Here is a 15,157-nt window from a genome sequence, read left to right as displayed (position 1 = left end):
CCTAATATTTGACAGTACAGATTGACATATATAGAAGATGTATGCTACTTTCTTTAATGTAGGATCTTCATTTTTAAAAAAGGCCTTAGCATAATATTAAAAAAAACAATAATTTCTTATAAGAATCTGCTTTTTTAAAATTACGTTCAATTTCACATATACACACACATATATATTAAAAATTAGGTAGCCATTTTTCTCAAATGCATCCTAAAAAGATACACTTTGTAGGCACGTACAAATGCTTCTTCATCGTAAAGAGTATTTCTTCTTGAGACTGCTCATTGTTGGAATGACTCACTGAATAACCTCAGCTTATGTTCACATTTCCTGTTGGCTGTAGTAAAGTAAATGGCCTGTTCAATAAGAAAGCGAAGGCCGTAAGGAGATGACTTTTTCATGGTCTTATGGAAATGGTTTAGTTATAGTTTATCTAATTCTTTTCAACCACTAGAGCCATTAACTATACTTCATTCCCCCAGGTCCCAGCCTTAAACCTCCTCCTGCCCTAATGTTTGTCAGTATCACGGGGCACCTGGACCAGCTGGTGGTCAGATGGCACAGCCAGAATTTACACAGATTTGTCCGCGTCGCACAGTCTTTGTTTAGCAGTCTTATCCTGACCTTGGTATTATGATCAGCAGACTTCTCTCTTAGTGACAATCCATGATCCATGTCAAAGCGTTGAGTTCTTGCTTTTTTGTGGGTCTGCTCTGCAGAAATCTCTCCTTCATTACTGCTTGATTTTTAGCTTCCTGATTGTGTCAGCAATTACTGACTTTTTGGTGAGTGTGAGGAAAAGTTTGATTTCTCTGGATGGAGTAGCTGGATGCTGATTCCTTTTTATTTTTTCCTTTCTCTTATAAAAGTAACCATTTCTCCTTGTGACAGAAGTGATCTGACTGCCTGCAGTTGTCATTTACTCAAGCTGTGCAGATGGATGAAAGGATGCAAAAGCATGATTGTGTCGGGAACGGTTCTGGTTCTGCAATCAGTGTACTTTCAAACGGCTTTAAAAATTAATTTACCATTTTTATCAGAAGAAAAGGTGCTTGACACCTGGGTCTCTAGGAAAATATGTTTTATAAATATAAATAAACATATATCCTAAGTAACATAAACCAGCTTGACTCTAGTATTCAAGAAAAAATACTGACTATTGGATTTATGATATCCTAGGAGGATTTCTTAAAGATTTTTCCCATTCCAGTCTTTCAAAAACATAATCCTCTAGATTTAAAGGATTCACTGCTGTTTCAAGGAGGGTCTGAGCTATTAAAGGTCTCTTGGGCAGCCAGAATGCTGAAGCCTCTGAGTGGGTGTGAATCAGGAAGATGTTATTTTTTCCTTTTAGTTTCAATGCTGTGGGTAAAAGCTTTGCTTACATGAGTCCGAGGGGAGTCGGAAATTGGAGATGAACCCTATTTTAGTCGAAAAACTCATTAAGGACAAGAGCTGTTAGCTTGTTTCTTTACCATGTAAGGCAAGTACAGTGCTAGGTGAGTACCCTTAAGGGTACTTAAATGTTTGATGACTGACTAAAAATACCAGAGAACTTTGCTACCGCTAGAAAGAAGAGCCAAACTATTGTCACTCACTTTGGGAGGCTGGTATCTTTTGATGGGAGACACTTACAACGCCAGCTGTTCAGCTTGTGTAGCTATGTAACTTTAGCAGGATGACCTGTCGCGAACCTCCTGCTATAACTCGGATACGCAAAAAAAATGTCCTCTGTTTTGTCTATAGACAATCTGATTTAAAGGTTAGTGTAACCTAATGATTGAAGCAGTCCTTTTGGATAGTGTCCAGTCTTTCTTGGATAAGAATGTTTACTCTCTTGGAGAATTCCAGTATGCATCTATGAGGGAAGGGATGTGGATATACAATACGAGGAGACAGAAGACTTGGAGCCCATGAGTAAGTCTTTGGTCTCCTTTGGTGTTTGGGGCAATACCTCTGTTTACTTGTAGGCATTTGTAGATGAAATATGAGGCTGATCTAACCACTAATCTGCTCTCTTTCAAATTGGCTTCCACTAGCTACAGGTCTGATTGTCTGACATGTCCTACAGCCCCACTGGTCCTCCCTTCTCTTATCCATCCCAGACTCTGCAGGGGGCCCTTTGGCTGGGCTCTCTCATTCAACTCCAAATCTAGCACATAGAGAGAAGGCAGCTGGAGAAAGCAGTCCTCAGTGTTTCTAGCTCTCTGAGCACATAGCCCGGCCATGGTTACTGTGATGGGTCTTACTCAAGGTTAAGTGGAAGCTCTGCCCACCACATTATCCTCCTTTTATTATGGGGAGCTGTGACTACTCTGCTTTTCTCCCTCCTGTTTCTCTTTCCTTCCTCATAATGCTTAGGAACAGAATTAGAGTGATCCACCATCCCTGTTTGCTTGGGGCTGAGGGGCTTCATCAGATGTAGGACTTTTAGTGTTAAAAGCTGGAAAGTCCCAGACAAACTGGGTTGACTTGGTCACCCTGCTTTTCAACTCCAATCTATTGAGTAATTCTTACTGGTAAATAGGGGTGTTTTCTCTGCACATAAAACTCTATGATCCACATTCTTTATACCTTGTTAATGATATTCTGATGAGGGACATAAAGGAATATAGCAAATCCTTTTTTCAAGACTTGGTTCAAAATCCTATTTATAAATGTTCGACACTCAGTACATAATCTCACTCTTGTAGAATTCTCGGTCCCCATCCCAGAAGCAGGATATCTGGAGCCAACTCTAGTGACGATCACACTTTTAGAAAAATTAGAGAAGAGCATGAAAAACTACTACCAACATTATATGACAACTCTTTAGATCAGAATAAGCCTATCCCATTTAATTGAAGTAGTGGCTTTCAAAGCAAAATTATATGATAACGTTTTAGTGGAGCTTCCTCAGGGGTTTCGTGCAGCATTCACTAAGCAATGTGTGTATACATATTTATATATATGTACAGTTGTTTATATGTACATGCATGTATTTACATATACATGTGAAGAAAAAGACTTTATTAAAAGTCAACACACATTCTCAAAATATTCCTTAAAACACTACCAAATGGCACAAAGTTGCCTTTCCAGAATAATTCATTTCCTGATAGGCATTTTATGCATTTTAACTTCTCTTGCCAGAACTTGAAACAAATCTGTCATCTCCTTCATAGATCTTTACATTTTAAATCACTGCATGTGAAGAGAGACTGTTTCTTTCTGGTTTATTTTTTAATCTCCAGCGCATAGTATGGTTCTCTGTCCGTGGGCAATAGTCAATAAATACTTTCTGAATGAGTGACTAAATTCTGAAGTCATTAGTAGCCTCACCAGTAAGAATCAAGGTCTTTTCTGTACCATGCACACAAAGCAAAACATAGAAATAAATGGAAAAATAAGCCTGATACTAATATTGGGACAAGTCTGTAATGGCTCCTTGAAGAAACATTTCTATTTTGTTAGCTTTTTTATTCCCAGTACATAGAATAGTTTCCATCACTTAGTAAGGTGTCAATATACATTTGTTGAGTTTGTGAAACAAATGTCCATTGATTGTAAATATTTATAGGCATCTCTGGTAAATAGGATAGTGGTCCCCCAAAGATGTTCACCTCCTAAATCCTGGAGCTGAGAATGTTACCGTACATGATAAAAGGGAGTTAAAGTGGCACATGGAATTAATGTTGCTCACTAATCATCGGACCTTAAAGTAGGGAGATGTTCCTGGATTATCCAGGGGCCCAATGTAATCAGGAGTGTCCTTAAATGTAAAAAAGAGAAGCAAAAGTATGAGTCTGAGAGTGAGTGATGTGAGAAAGAAAGAAGAAAGCTATTTGCTGAGTTGTAAGATGGAAAAGGGGCCACAAGCCTCTGAACAAGGCAGTCTCTGGAAGCTGGAAAAGACAAGAAAATGGATTCTCCCTTGGAACCTCCAGAAGGATTGCAGCCCTGCTGACACCTTGACTTGAGCCCAGTGAGACCCATTTTGGACTTGTGACCTTCAGACCTGTAGTATAATGAACCTGTGTTGCTTTCGGCCACTAAGTTTGTGGTAATTTGTTACCGCGACAATGGGAAAGTAATATATCGTCAAAGCAGTAACTATCAATTGTTCTCATTGTCGTTACAATGAACATTATAAGGTGGAACTGATAAAAAGCACTTATACTAGTAAAATGGCATTCATTATTTTGTGCCTCACATTAGATTTTGTTTAATAAAGGGGTTCTACTTTTTTTAGGTTAAAAGTGTAATTTTTTTTACAACAAAGGCTCAATAGAACTAGCTTTTGAAGACATTGTTTTATTTAGCCTTATAAGGATCTTGGGTATTTAAAAAATAACTTATAAAATCCTTTTCTCATTAGAAGCCTAGCTACCAGAGTAATGTTCAATGTTGAATATCTTGTCAAGCAGCTACAAAATCTCTCCTGTCTAAATATAGCCACTGTTAATATTTTTGTATGTACCCATCTAGCTGTTTTGAAATGTCTACATACAGTGTTTTGTTGTAAAAAATCTCTAGCATATGTGTGATTTTACCTGATTTTTTTCTTCAACGCTTCATATTTTTTTCCATAGTATTAAACATTTCTCTATGATACACATTTAATGCCTGCATAGTATTTCATTATGTAGAAATAGCATAACCTTATCTTGAAATATTTAGGTTTTTTGGTGAAAGTTTTTTGTCTTACGTGCTTGTTATACACGAATTCAGATAAATAAAGAGTAGGTACAATGTCAAATGTCAAACCAGATATATACTATTTTATATTCACCAAACTTTTAAGTGGGTGACTACACACATACAGCATGTGTTTATGTATATGTGTGTATGTCTATATTATTTAGATCTGCTTAATCTCAATATATATTTTCTGGCATCAAATATTTTTCTACAACATAATTTTGATGGCTCCTCAATATACTTTTTATTAATGAATTGTAATTTAATTATCAAAATACTGTTGCTAGTGATTCAGTTTGACATTTTTTAATTTTTAGAAATAATTTATTACACAAATCTTATTCACATTTTAATTGTTTTATTATAAATTTAGAAAAAGTGAAATTTACATCTAAAAGGGATATCTGCACTTCATGCCCTTGGATTCATACTTAGGAAATGCTCCTCAGAAACTGGAACTGATTGGCACTAATTATTTAGGAATGAACATACAGATTCATTTTCATCTACTTGATGAGTTTCAGTGTAATTGTTTTAATTTGCTTTACTGTAATACTGTTAAGGTTTGATCTTTCTATTTCTTTCGTAAATTGTCCATTTTACATTGGGATAGTTGGTAACTTACTGATTCACTATAACTCTTTACATACTGTGTATATGAATACTTTTCTTACTTTTGTGTCTGTGGCTTACCTTTAAATTTTGATTTTTTAATTGAAATACATTGTAGTTGACTTTTTGATTTTTTTTTTTGAATGCAGCTTTCAAACCTTATGTAACCAAATATATCAATCTTGATTTTAAAGATCCTTCCTTGGTAATTTTATGCAGAAAGAGACTTCTTATCCAATGTAAATATTCATCAATTTTTATTACTGCTGTTTTATGTTTATTTTTTATTCATAATTGATTAATCACTTGTTTTCATTGTATATGGACTTAACAGATCTAGTTTATTTTTCTCACATAATTAAGTACTTGTGCATTTGTTAATTTATCTGTTCAGGTTTGCAATGCCACTTTTATACCATAATGTCATATAATAATTTCTTTTATATATGTACTAGGATCTTATTCTTATCAAGCTCTTTATTCTGTTTCATTGGTGTATCTTTTCTTGAGCTAGTATTTTTATTGTACTCAAAGATTACTTTAAAAATGTTTAGAGGCCCTTAAAAAGAAGTATAGTTGGTGCTCGTAGGCCTCAAAATTAGACCTCTTAAAGGTCAGTGTCTATTAAATTATCCTTATTAGTTGTAGTTTTCTAATTCTTTGCGTCCTGATTTTTTCTGACCACTTGGTCTTTGCCCAAGGATGGCATGTCATATATTATTGTGCTTTTGTCAGCTATTTAAAAACATTTGCTTTATATACTTTAATGTTATGGTATCTGATATATAGCTATTCAGGACGTATTTTTATAGATTTCGTTTTTATTAATATAGAACAAACCTCTTTATGACATATGATACCTCTGCCTTGGATTTGACTTTTTCTGATATAGATATTGTCATAGTCTTTATTGTTCGACTTGATATATCTTTGACTTTCCTCTCACTTTTCATTTTCGGTGTATTTTTGTCTTAAATTGCTACTTGTGAGTGGCATTGTTTATTTTTTACACAATCATCATATTTGTCTTAAAAAAGAGTCTACTTCTGTGTGTGTATATTCCAAAGTAACATATCTGTCTTTTCTACTTTGTTCTTAAAATAATTTCTAGCACCTCTTTTGTTAATAAGTAGGCTGCGCTTTCTTACCAGTCAGCACAGTGGTGTATTACGTGAACCTAGCAAATAAATAAGAACACTTCCAAGTTAGGTCATAGTATGTTCTGGGCAGAACTCTCATTGATGAGCTCAAACTGGACCTTTGACAACCCAACATTTAGGTGTTAAAGCAAGTCCTTTTTTCATCTCTCTACCTTGGGAGCAGTAGACACACCTCTACCATGTCTTTTCATGATACTTACCAATTCACTACACCCAAAGCTACCATTTACAGTATATATTTCAGCCTGTGTTCTTTTTCTTGCTACATTAGAAACACTTCATCCCAGGATGCATCAGACCATTGTTAGTGCTTTATACTTCCAGACTTACTGATTTCACGAAGGTATACCTATGAATTTCAAGTGACATGAAAAGTACTGGTTTAGAGCTCCTTTCTCTGGTTGTCTGAAAAATCAGTATATGTGGGTACACAGAACTAGTACCAAACACAGGTGTGAGGTTGGAGTGTGTGTCTGTGTGTATGGTGTGTGTGCATTTGGAATAACATTTTTCTTATTGCAGAACGTGCATTGGAGTCGGTTACTGACTGCGAGTCTCATCACAGCTTCCAAGGTCTTATAATTAGTAAATAAACTTCAAAGATGCCAGCAACAGTCTTCTTTTTTTAAAAAATTAGTGCATTCACAAAGTCTTCTTCTGAATCTGAATAGTTCCTACTCAAGCTTCATTTTAAACTGGGACTTGGCCCTTCTTAATCACTATTCCTGGATGACGGGAAGAGACATCTCTCCATATTTCCTTCTCTTCCCAGTCCCGTCTGCCTTACACACGGCTGACAACTTAATGTTCTTCACGTTTCTCGTGGTTTTTATTCAGTGCATCCACCTGTTTATCACAGGAGGCTGCCGCCATTTGGTTTCAGCCTTTTTCACATGGTGCTCTGCTCCATCTGTCCTACTTTCTGTATTCTAAATATTCCTGTTCTTCTACCTCTGTGTCTTCATGCATTGTCCTCTCTCTGCCTGGAGAGTGGTACTTCCTTTTCCCTTCTATTGCCAACTGTAAAAATGCCTTTCCGCTCTTAGAGGCTAGTTTTAGCAGAACCTACTCCTGGGGGAAGGTCCTGGCATCTCTGTCGAGCATTGTCACCTTCACTGTTTTGCAGCTCTCTGTTCTTGTGTGATTCTTGCTTTTCTGTGCCTTGTGTTATCACCCCGTCTGGTCATCTGTTGTCACTCAATGTCTCTATTATTCCCATTAGCTTCCAGTACTGTTTTACAAAGAAGTCACTTGTTGAATTGAAATCGGGACACTCGAAAAGTTTGACCAGCTGTGATCATTTGCTTGCCGTATGGTTTTAGTGGTCATTTAACCCCTCTGTGCTTCTGTGTGGTGCCATGGAAAGTGGGAGTGAACACTCCGCAAGGGCATGATTTTTGCTTTTTGGCTGACTTTCATCAAAATGTGAAAATGAAGTCTCTGCTTTCTACGTTATTAGCCTGTCTGGTAACTTTTCTACTCTTAGAGTAGATTTTCTAGAATTACTCTATTTCTTACTGTTTCACTTTTTTTTTTTCCTGTTCTGAATTAGTAGCTTCAGTGCAACATCAGAACTTGTAAACCTCTTGGGATTTTGATCTAGTAAAGCTTATGGGTTCTTTATTATGATCTTATCCCAAACATGGGAGGAATGAATAGTCATTCAATTTGAAACTTGACTTTTATATGAAAAGTCAAAGTATTTCCATAAGTGATAGCATTAGAAATAATCTTTCCCTGATGTGATGTAAGTGGAAGCCCTGGAACTGAGATATTACCCAAGGTTATCTCCACATCCAGGAAGATGCTCATGGGATGCCCTCTTCCATCCCTGTGGCTCACGATAAAGTCACCTCATTTCACAGCATTCGAATCATTTCACACTTTCTCCGTTACACTCCCTTCATGCAGCCTCTGAGACTATTTATTCACAACTTTTTCATTTTTGGAAACTTCTGCATGCTTTTTACCTTCCCATAGTGTCAGATTATTTCCCTTTTTTCTTTTTAGGTGCAGCCAAAGACTGTTTTCACAGCATCTTAGAAATTCTCAATTCCAATTTTCTGATTAAAAAAATGATAGAGCAAAAGCTTTGATGTGTAAACCTTGCTGTTTTCCCTTTGGTACTATTCCAACCCTTCTGTGGGTTTTAGAGTCTCAATTCCTCATAAGATTTGGGGGTTGGCTATGTGTGTTTTATCAAAACTCAAAGTAATACCTGTTCAATCTCCAAATGGTAAATCTATAGTAATAAACAATGTTAATAATAGTCATATTTCTCATGTTATTGGTGGAGGACTCAATTTCAATGTGCATGACTTTGGAAGACTTGATAAATTACATTTTCTAATTAAATAGCCTCTCTTCAATGAATTCATTTCCCCTGAAGGGAAGTAAAGATTGAGGGAGAATGGTAACATTTGCTGTGACTGGTAAGTTTTAAGTGCTTCCTACATGTTATCTTAGTTCATGCCATATGGCATTTTTAAGATAAGAAGATGGAAGGAGTCAGAACATTCTTTTTATAACTCCTTCTGGCTGGAGAGAGTTTTATGAAAATGTAAAAGGGTAAATCTACAGTGGGCCTGTGTATTGTGTCAAGTAAAAATTATTTTTCTCACTCTAGATTGTAACCTATAGAGATAGGCAAGACAGTTCTTTCAGAAACTCCTTTGACCTTGTTTCCTAACTATTTTACTTTGTTCATCAATATTGCCTAATAATTTGAGGTCAGGGAAGTGAAATTCTACTCACTTGATCTAGCAGTTGTTGGCCCTCCTGTTTATGTAAAGGTATGAGGACAGAAATCTGGACCACAAGCCTGTCTGCCTCCAGGCTCAATCCTCCAGGTTGTGTGGAGACAACTCCCATTAGAATCATCTGGGGGTGTTGGTTGCATCTATTTCTGGGCCACCCCCGAGGTAGACTGGACCAGTGTCTCTGGGGCGGTGGTCAGGAGTCTGCAGATTGTTAAAACAGAAGTGTCATGAATTCAGCTTCATCTTAAAAAGTGGACCTTTATCATCTCTTTTCCTCTAGAACTAAGGGCAAAGGAGGAATTCAGTTTAGACATGTCTTGAAATTGTGATAGGAGTATATATTCAAACAGTTTCTGTGGATGGAAAAATTAGCTTCTGTACTGCACTGTCCACCTTAAAAGGGAAGGGAAATGAGAAGTAGTATTAATTGAATGACTTCCATGTACCAGGCTCTGTGGCAGAGCAGTGGGCGACCCTGGACAAGCAGCTCTGTGATGACAGTCCTGAGAACAGAGATGTGTAGGTCCTTCTGTCTTCCCTTGTCTGCTGTAGCCTTTGCCTGACTGTAGTTTCAGGACACTCCATAACATCAAGAAGCTGGGGTTGCCCAGTTTTCTCACAATTTTATACATTCATGTTTCTTATGTCTTGTGGCTACGCTGATAGACACACAGGGACTGTGTGATAGACAGATATATGTATCTCTTTTTCCATCCCTTCACTTTGAAATTTTTTGACTTACTTTTTTAGTATGTAGTGTATGAATAGATTGCTTATTACCTATTCAGAGCATCAGTGTCATTCCAATGGAAATTTAATCTATTTAAATTTAGCGTGTTTACAGATTTATTTCTGTATTTCATTGTATAATCTCTACCAGGCTTTTTTTCTTTGCTGTGCTTTTTATTCTTTCAAAAAATCCTTTCCTGCTTTCCAGTGGAGTAACCAGGTTTTCCATATGCTTTCTTTACCTATTCTACTGTTTTAGTAGTTTGGGAGTTATTGATTTCTTTTGGTGTTTCTCCTTAAACTTTAAACCCGCGTCCTCTACTTAAGAAAGTGTACCTTACATCACCATCCCCACCCTCGTCTCAGCAGTTCAAGGACTTTTAGAACACTGACATTGCAAACTTCCTCCCCATCTTTCATGCTATTTTTACTGAGTATTTTAATTCTACCTCATTTTAAAATCTGAAATAGTTTCTCATGTTTTATACAGTTATGTAGCTTTATCAGCAGGCTTACCATTCCCTAGTGCTCCGTTGTTTTCTGCATCCCACTTCCTTCTTCCAGGTTCAGTTTCCTTCTTACGAAAGCACAGCTTTTATTGTCTCTTTCAGAATGTATCTGTGGCTGGGAAACTCTCAGTCTTTTCCTAATCATTCTTTATTGTAATCTCATTCTTTTTAAAAATTTTTTTTACTGGAGTATAGTTGATTTACAATGTTATGTTAGTTTCAGGTGTACAGCAAAGTGAATCATATATCCACTCTTTTTTAGTTTCTTTTCCCATAAAGGTCGTTATAGAGTATTGAGTAGAGTTCCCTGTGCTATACAGAAGGTCCTTATTAGTTATCTATTTTATATATAGTAGTGTATATATGTCAATCCCAATCTCCCAATTTATCCCTCCCCACCCCTTTCCACCCTGGTAACCATAAGTTTGTTTTCTACATCTGTGACTCTATTTCTATTTTGTAAATAAGTTCATTGGTACCATTTTTTAGATTCCACATATAAGCGATATCATATATTTATCTTTCTCTGTTTGACTTACTTCACGAAGTATGACAATCTGTAGGGCCATCCATGTTGCTGCAAATGGCATTATTTCATTCTTTTTTATGGCTGAGTAATATTCCATTGTATATATGTACCACATCTTCTTTATTCACTCCTCTGTCGATGGACATTTAGGTTGCTTCCATGTCTTGGTTATTATAAATAGTGCTGCAATGAACATTGGGGTGCATGTATCTTTTTGAATTATGGTTTTCTCCAGATATATATCCAGGAGTGGGATTGCTGGATCATATGGTGGTTCTATATTTAGATTTTTAAGGAAACTCCATACTGTTCTCCATAGTGGCTGCACCAATTTACATTCCCACCAGCAGTGTAGGAGGGTTCCCTTTTCTCCACATTGTCTCCAGCATTTATTGTTTGTAGAATTTTTTGATGATGGCCATTCTGACCAGTGTGAGGTGATACCTCCTTGTATTCGTGATTTGCATTTCTCTAATAAAAAAGGTGCTCAATATCACTAATTATCTCATTCTTGAATTATAATTTAGCTGGGTATAGAAATCTAAACAGGCATTTGTTGATGAGAAATCTGCTTTCACTGTCTTCTGTAAAACTATGTTGTTGATGAGAAATCTGCTTTCAACTATCACTCTTTTATAGAAAAATGACTTTGTTTTCTGGATCTATTCCTAGGTGAATAGAAAGCTTCCTCCCTGCCTCACTGGCCCAGGGTTCTTTGTCCTTACTTCACGAGCAGGGCTACCCTTCAGTTTCTTGGCCTTATAGGGTGTATTTGTTCTAGGTCCTCTAACTTTGTGTAAACTGAGGCCACTTCTATCCTTACATGGATTTTAAAGTCCCAGCTTCCCATTCCAGAAGGTCTGTTTAGTGGTCCAGCCTCCCTGTGGAACCTTGCAATATCGGCTCTGACTTTCTATTTTGAGTTTTTTTTCACCACCTGATAATTTCCCTGCCTTTCTTTGTTGATCAGTTATTTTATATTAGTGTACTATTTTAATTTGTATCACTAGGTGCTTATAGCAGGAAGGAAGCTCATATTCTGTTCAGTCCATCATTATGTCACAGCCCAAATACATTTTTAAATTCATTTTTTCCTAATCATACACTATATCTCATATTAACTACATGCCATAAATATCGATGCTAAAATATTCCCTTAAAACCTCTACTCTTTGGGATTTAATATTTTCAATTATGGAATTTAATTCAGAATAAGACAGTTCCTGGACATTCTGAGCCCCAAGTAGACTTTTAGTCCTAGGGGAGAGGAAGGCTCATGTGAAAGAAAAGTTAGTGTTAAAACACTTTGTCATTCACAGTATTATAGGAAACAGATGGTTCACTTAAGTGGAAAAATTAAGGAAATTTGATGAAAGTACTAAATGAAATGTTAGAAACAGAAAAATAAAGTCACAGTAGAGCAGTCTGGGCTAACAGAGCAGAGGGTATTTCCACTCCAGGCTTGGAGGGAATCTGGAATCCTTCTGGAGAAAGCTGTAACCATAGCTCTAACTTTAGGAGGTGACGAGCAGATAGATAGCAACTGTGGTCACAGAAGAGAGGGGTGGCCAGAGCAGCCAGTGCCTGGCAGGCAGGAAAAAAGACAGTGGTGGTGGTGGAGATAAGAGGTACGGTGACCTCTCTCCTCCCTTCTCATCTCCTGCTGGTGAGTTACTGTTTCTAGGAATATGTGCATTTTATCTATATTTATATATATTTAAATTTATTGGCAGAATATCATTTATATTATAATGTAAATTTTTATTGTTTAACCTTTCAGCATCTTTCTAATGTCCTGCTTTTACTTCTAATATTATTTGTACCTTTTTTATTTCTGAAAGGTTCTGTGATCTTGTTCTCAATTCTCAATATGAATGCTTAGCTCACTAATTCAGCCTTTTAAGTAGGATATAAACATTTAGGATTATTAATTCCCCTGGCCATTGCCTTTGCTGCATCCCAAATGTTTCAATATGTGGAATGTTATCATTCTGTTCTAAATGTTTTCTAAGTATCTTAGTTTACTCGGGCTGCTATAACAGAATATCATAGACTGAGTGGGTTAAACAGAACTTTCTTGAAAGAAATTTATTTTGTCATAGTTCTGGAGGCTAGAAGTCTGAGATAGGGCTGTCAGCGTGGTCAGTTTCTGGTGAGGACACTCTTTCTACCTGCCATCTAAGAGGTGTATTCTCACCTGGCAGAGAGAGAACGAGCAAGCTCTTTTCTTACAAGGGCACTAATTCCATCATGAGGGCCACAGCTTTGACCTCATCTAAACTTAGTTCCCTTCCAGAGGCCCCTGTCTCCAAATAGCACCACCCTGGGGGTTAGGGCTTCAACATACAAATTCTGGGGGCATACATTTCAGTCCATAGCACTATCCTTATAAAGTTTCCTTTGAACCATGAGTTAGAAGTGAATGTCTCAGTTTGTAAACATATATATATATGTGTATATTTATTTATTTTTAATTGGAGTAGAATTGCTTTACAGTGTTGTTAGTTTCTGCTGTACAATGAAGTGAATCAGCTATATGTATACATACATCCCCTCCCTCTTGGACCTCCCTCCCACCCCATCCCACCCAACTCAGGTCACCACAGAGCACCGAGCTGAGCTCCCTGTGCTATACAGTGGGTTGCCACTAGCTATCTGTTTTACACATGGTAGTGTGTTTATGTCAAACCTAACCTCCCAGTTCATCCCACCCTCCCCTTCCCACACCCCCAGTCCACACGTCTGTTCTCTACATCTGTGTTTCTATTCCTGTCCTGCAACTAGGTTCATCTTTACCATTTTTCTAGATTCCACATATATGCCTTAATATATATTTGTTTTTCTCTTTCTGACTTACTTCACTCTGTATGGCAGCCTCTAGGTCCATCCACATCTCTACAAATAACCCAATTTCATTTCTTCTTATGGCTGAGTAATATTCCATTATATATATGTACCACATCTTCTTGATACACTCATCTGTCACTGGACATCTATATTTTATTAGTTTTTTGTTATTGACTTATCACAAAATTGCCTTGATGTCAGAGAATGTGATCTGCTTGATATTACTTTAAAAATTGTTGACTCTCTTATTGAATATTTCAACTATTATTGGCAACATTTAAACTATTTTTGGCAATATTTTATGTATATGTGCTTAAAATATATTTTATTGAAAAATAGTCTTATTTTGTATTGCATTGATACAAAAATATATAGGATATATATATTATATATCCTCGCATTATAAAAGATAATTTGTATTTTTTGTTGTGGTTCTGGCAACTTTTGCTTTCTATATTTCATAATGTGTTATTAGGTTTACATATATGTCAAATTGTATTTTCCTGATTATTTGAACAGTTATCACCATGCATGTATCTTTTACATCTAGTAATGATTATTTATTTTAAGTATATTTGTCTGTATATAAGTTAGCTTTATTGGTTAACATTTCAAGTCTTTTTACATTCCAAAATAGAATACTTTATTTGTCCTTCATTTACCAATTTTTTCTCTTTTTTTTTTTACCATGTTAAGATAGACTATTTTTTGCTCATTCTATTTCTCCCCAGTTAGAAGCATTAATTTATCTACTCTTTTCCTATTCTTATTTACCTTAGAAATCACACAGCTTATTAAAGTCAGACTTGAATTGATATGTTTAACTTTACACACACCCCGTGTCCCCCGCTCCCCGCCCCCCCCAATAAAAGGCCTATGTAGCACTTTAAGTCAGATCTCTCTGCTCCTGATGTATATTCTGTTTTGGTCTATTTTAAACTTCCATTTTGTTTTTCTTTTAACCCCACTCATCAGGGGTTGTTGCTGTTGTATTATCCAGACAATTTTGTTGTGTAGATTTATTCATACATTTACCAATTCCTTTTCTCTTCTCTTGTATTACATCTCAGACACCATTTACAAGGTTTATTTTCCATGTCCTCCTTCTGCCTGTGAGATGTCTTTTAGGGACAGTCTGCTGGTAATGAACCTTTCAGGGCAGTGTGCTGAAGTCTGCTGCTTCTCCTTAGATCCTTGGTGGCCTCTTCCTTTCTGATAGGATTTTGTGTTTTCTTGGTTAATTAAACTGAAACTTTGGTTCTCAATTTTTAGTGTGTGTGCTCACTTGCGTGGGCATTTTCTTTTTGTCAAACAACTTCTCAAATTTTTTAT

General features: G+C 36.4%; 1 long non-coding RNA gene across 3 annotated transcripts in view; it reads left to right on the top strand.

Annotated features, from left to right (window-relative positions):
* LOC307182557 overlaps nucleotides 1–15,157 on the top strand; it is a 585,550-nt gene that overhangs the window by 95,578 nt on the left and 474,815 nt on the right. The window lies entirely within an intron of this gene.

The sequence above is a fragment of the Stenella coeruleoalba genome (assembly GCF_951394435.1).
Source record: "Stenella coeruleoalba genome assembly, chromosome: 1".
Lineage (NCBI taxonomy): Eukaryota > Metazoa > Chordata > Mammalia > Artiodactyla > Delphinidae > Stenella > Stenella coeruleoalba.
Note: the sequence above shows the minus strand (reverse complement) of the source record. Positions and strands in the feature narration are given on the sequence as shown.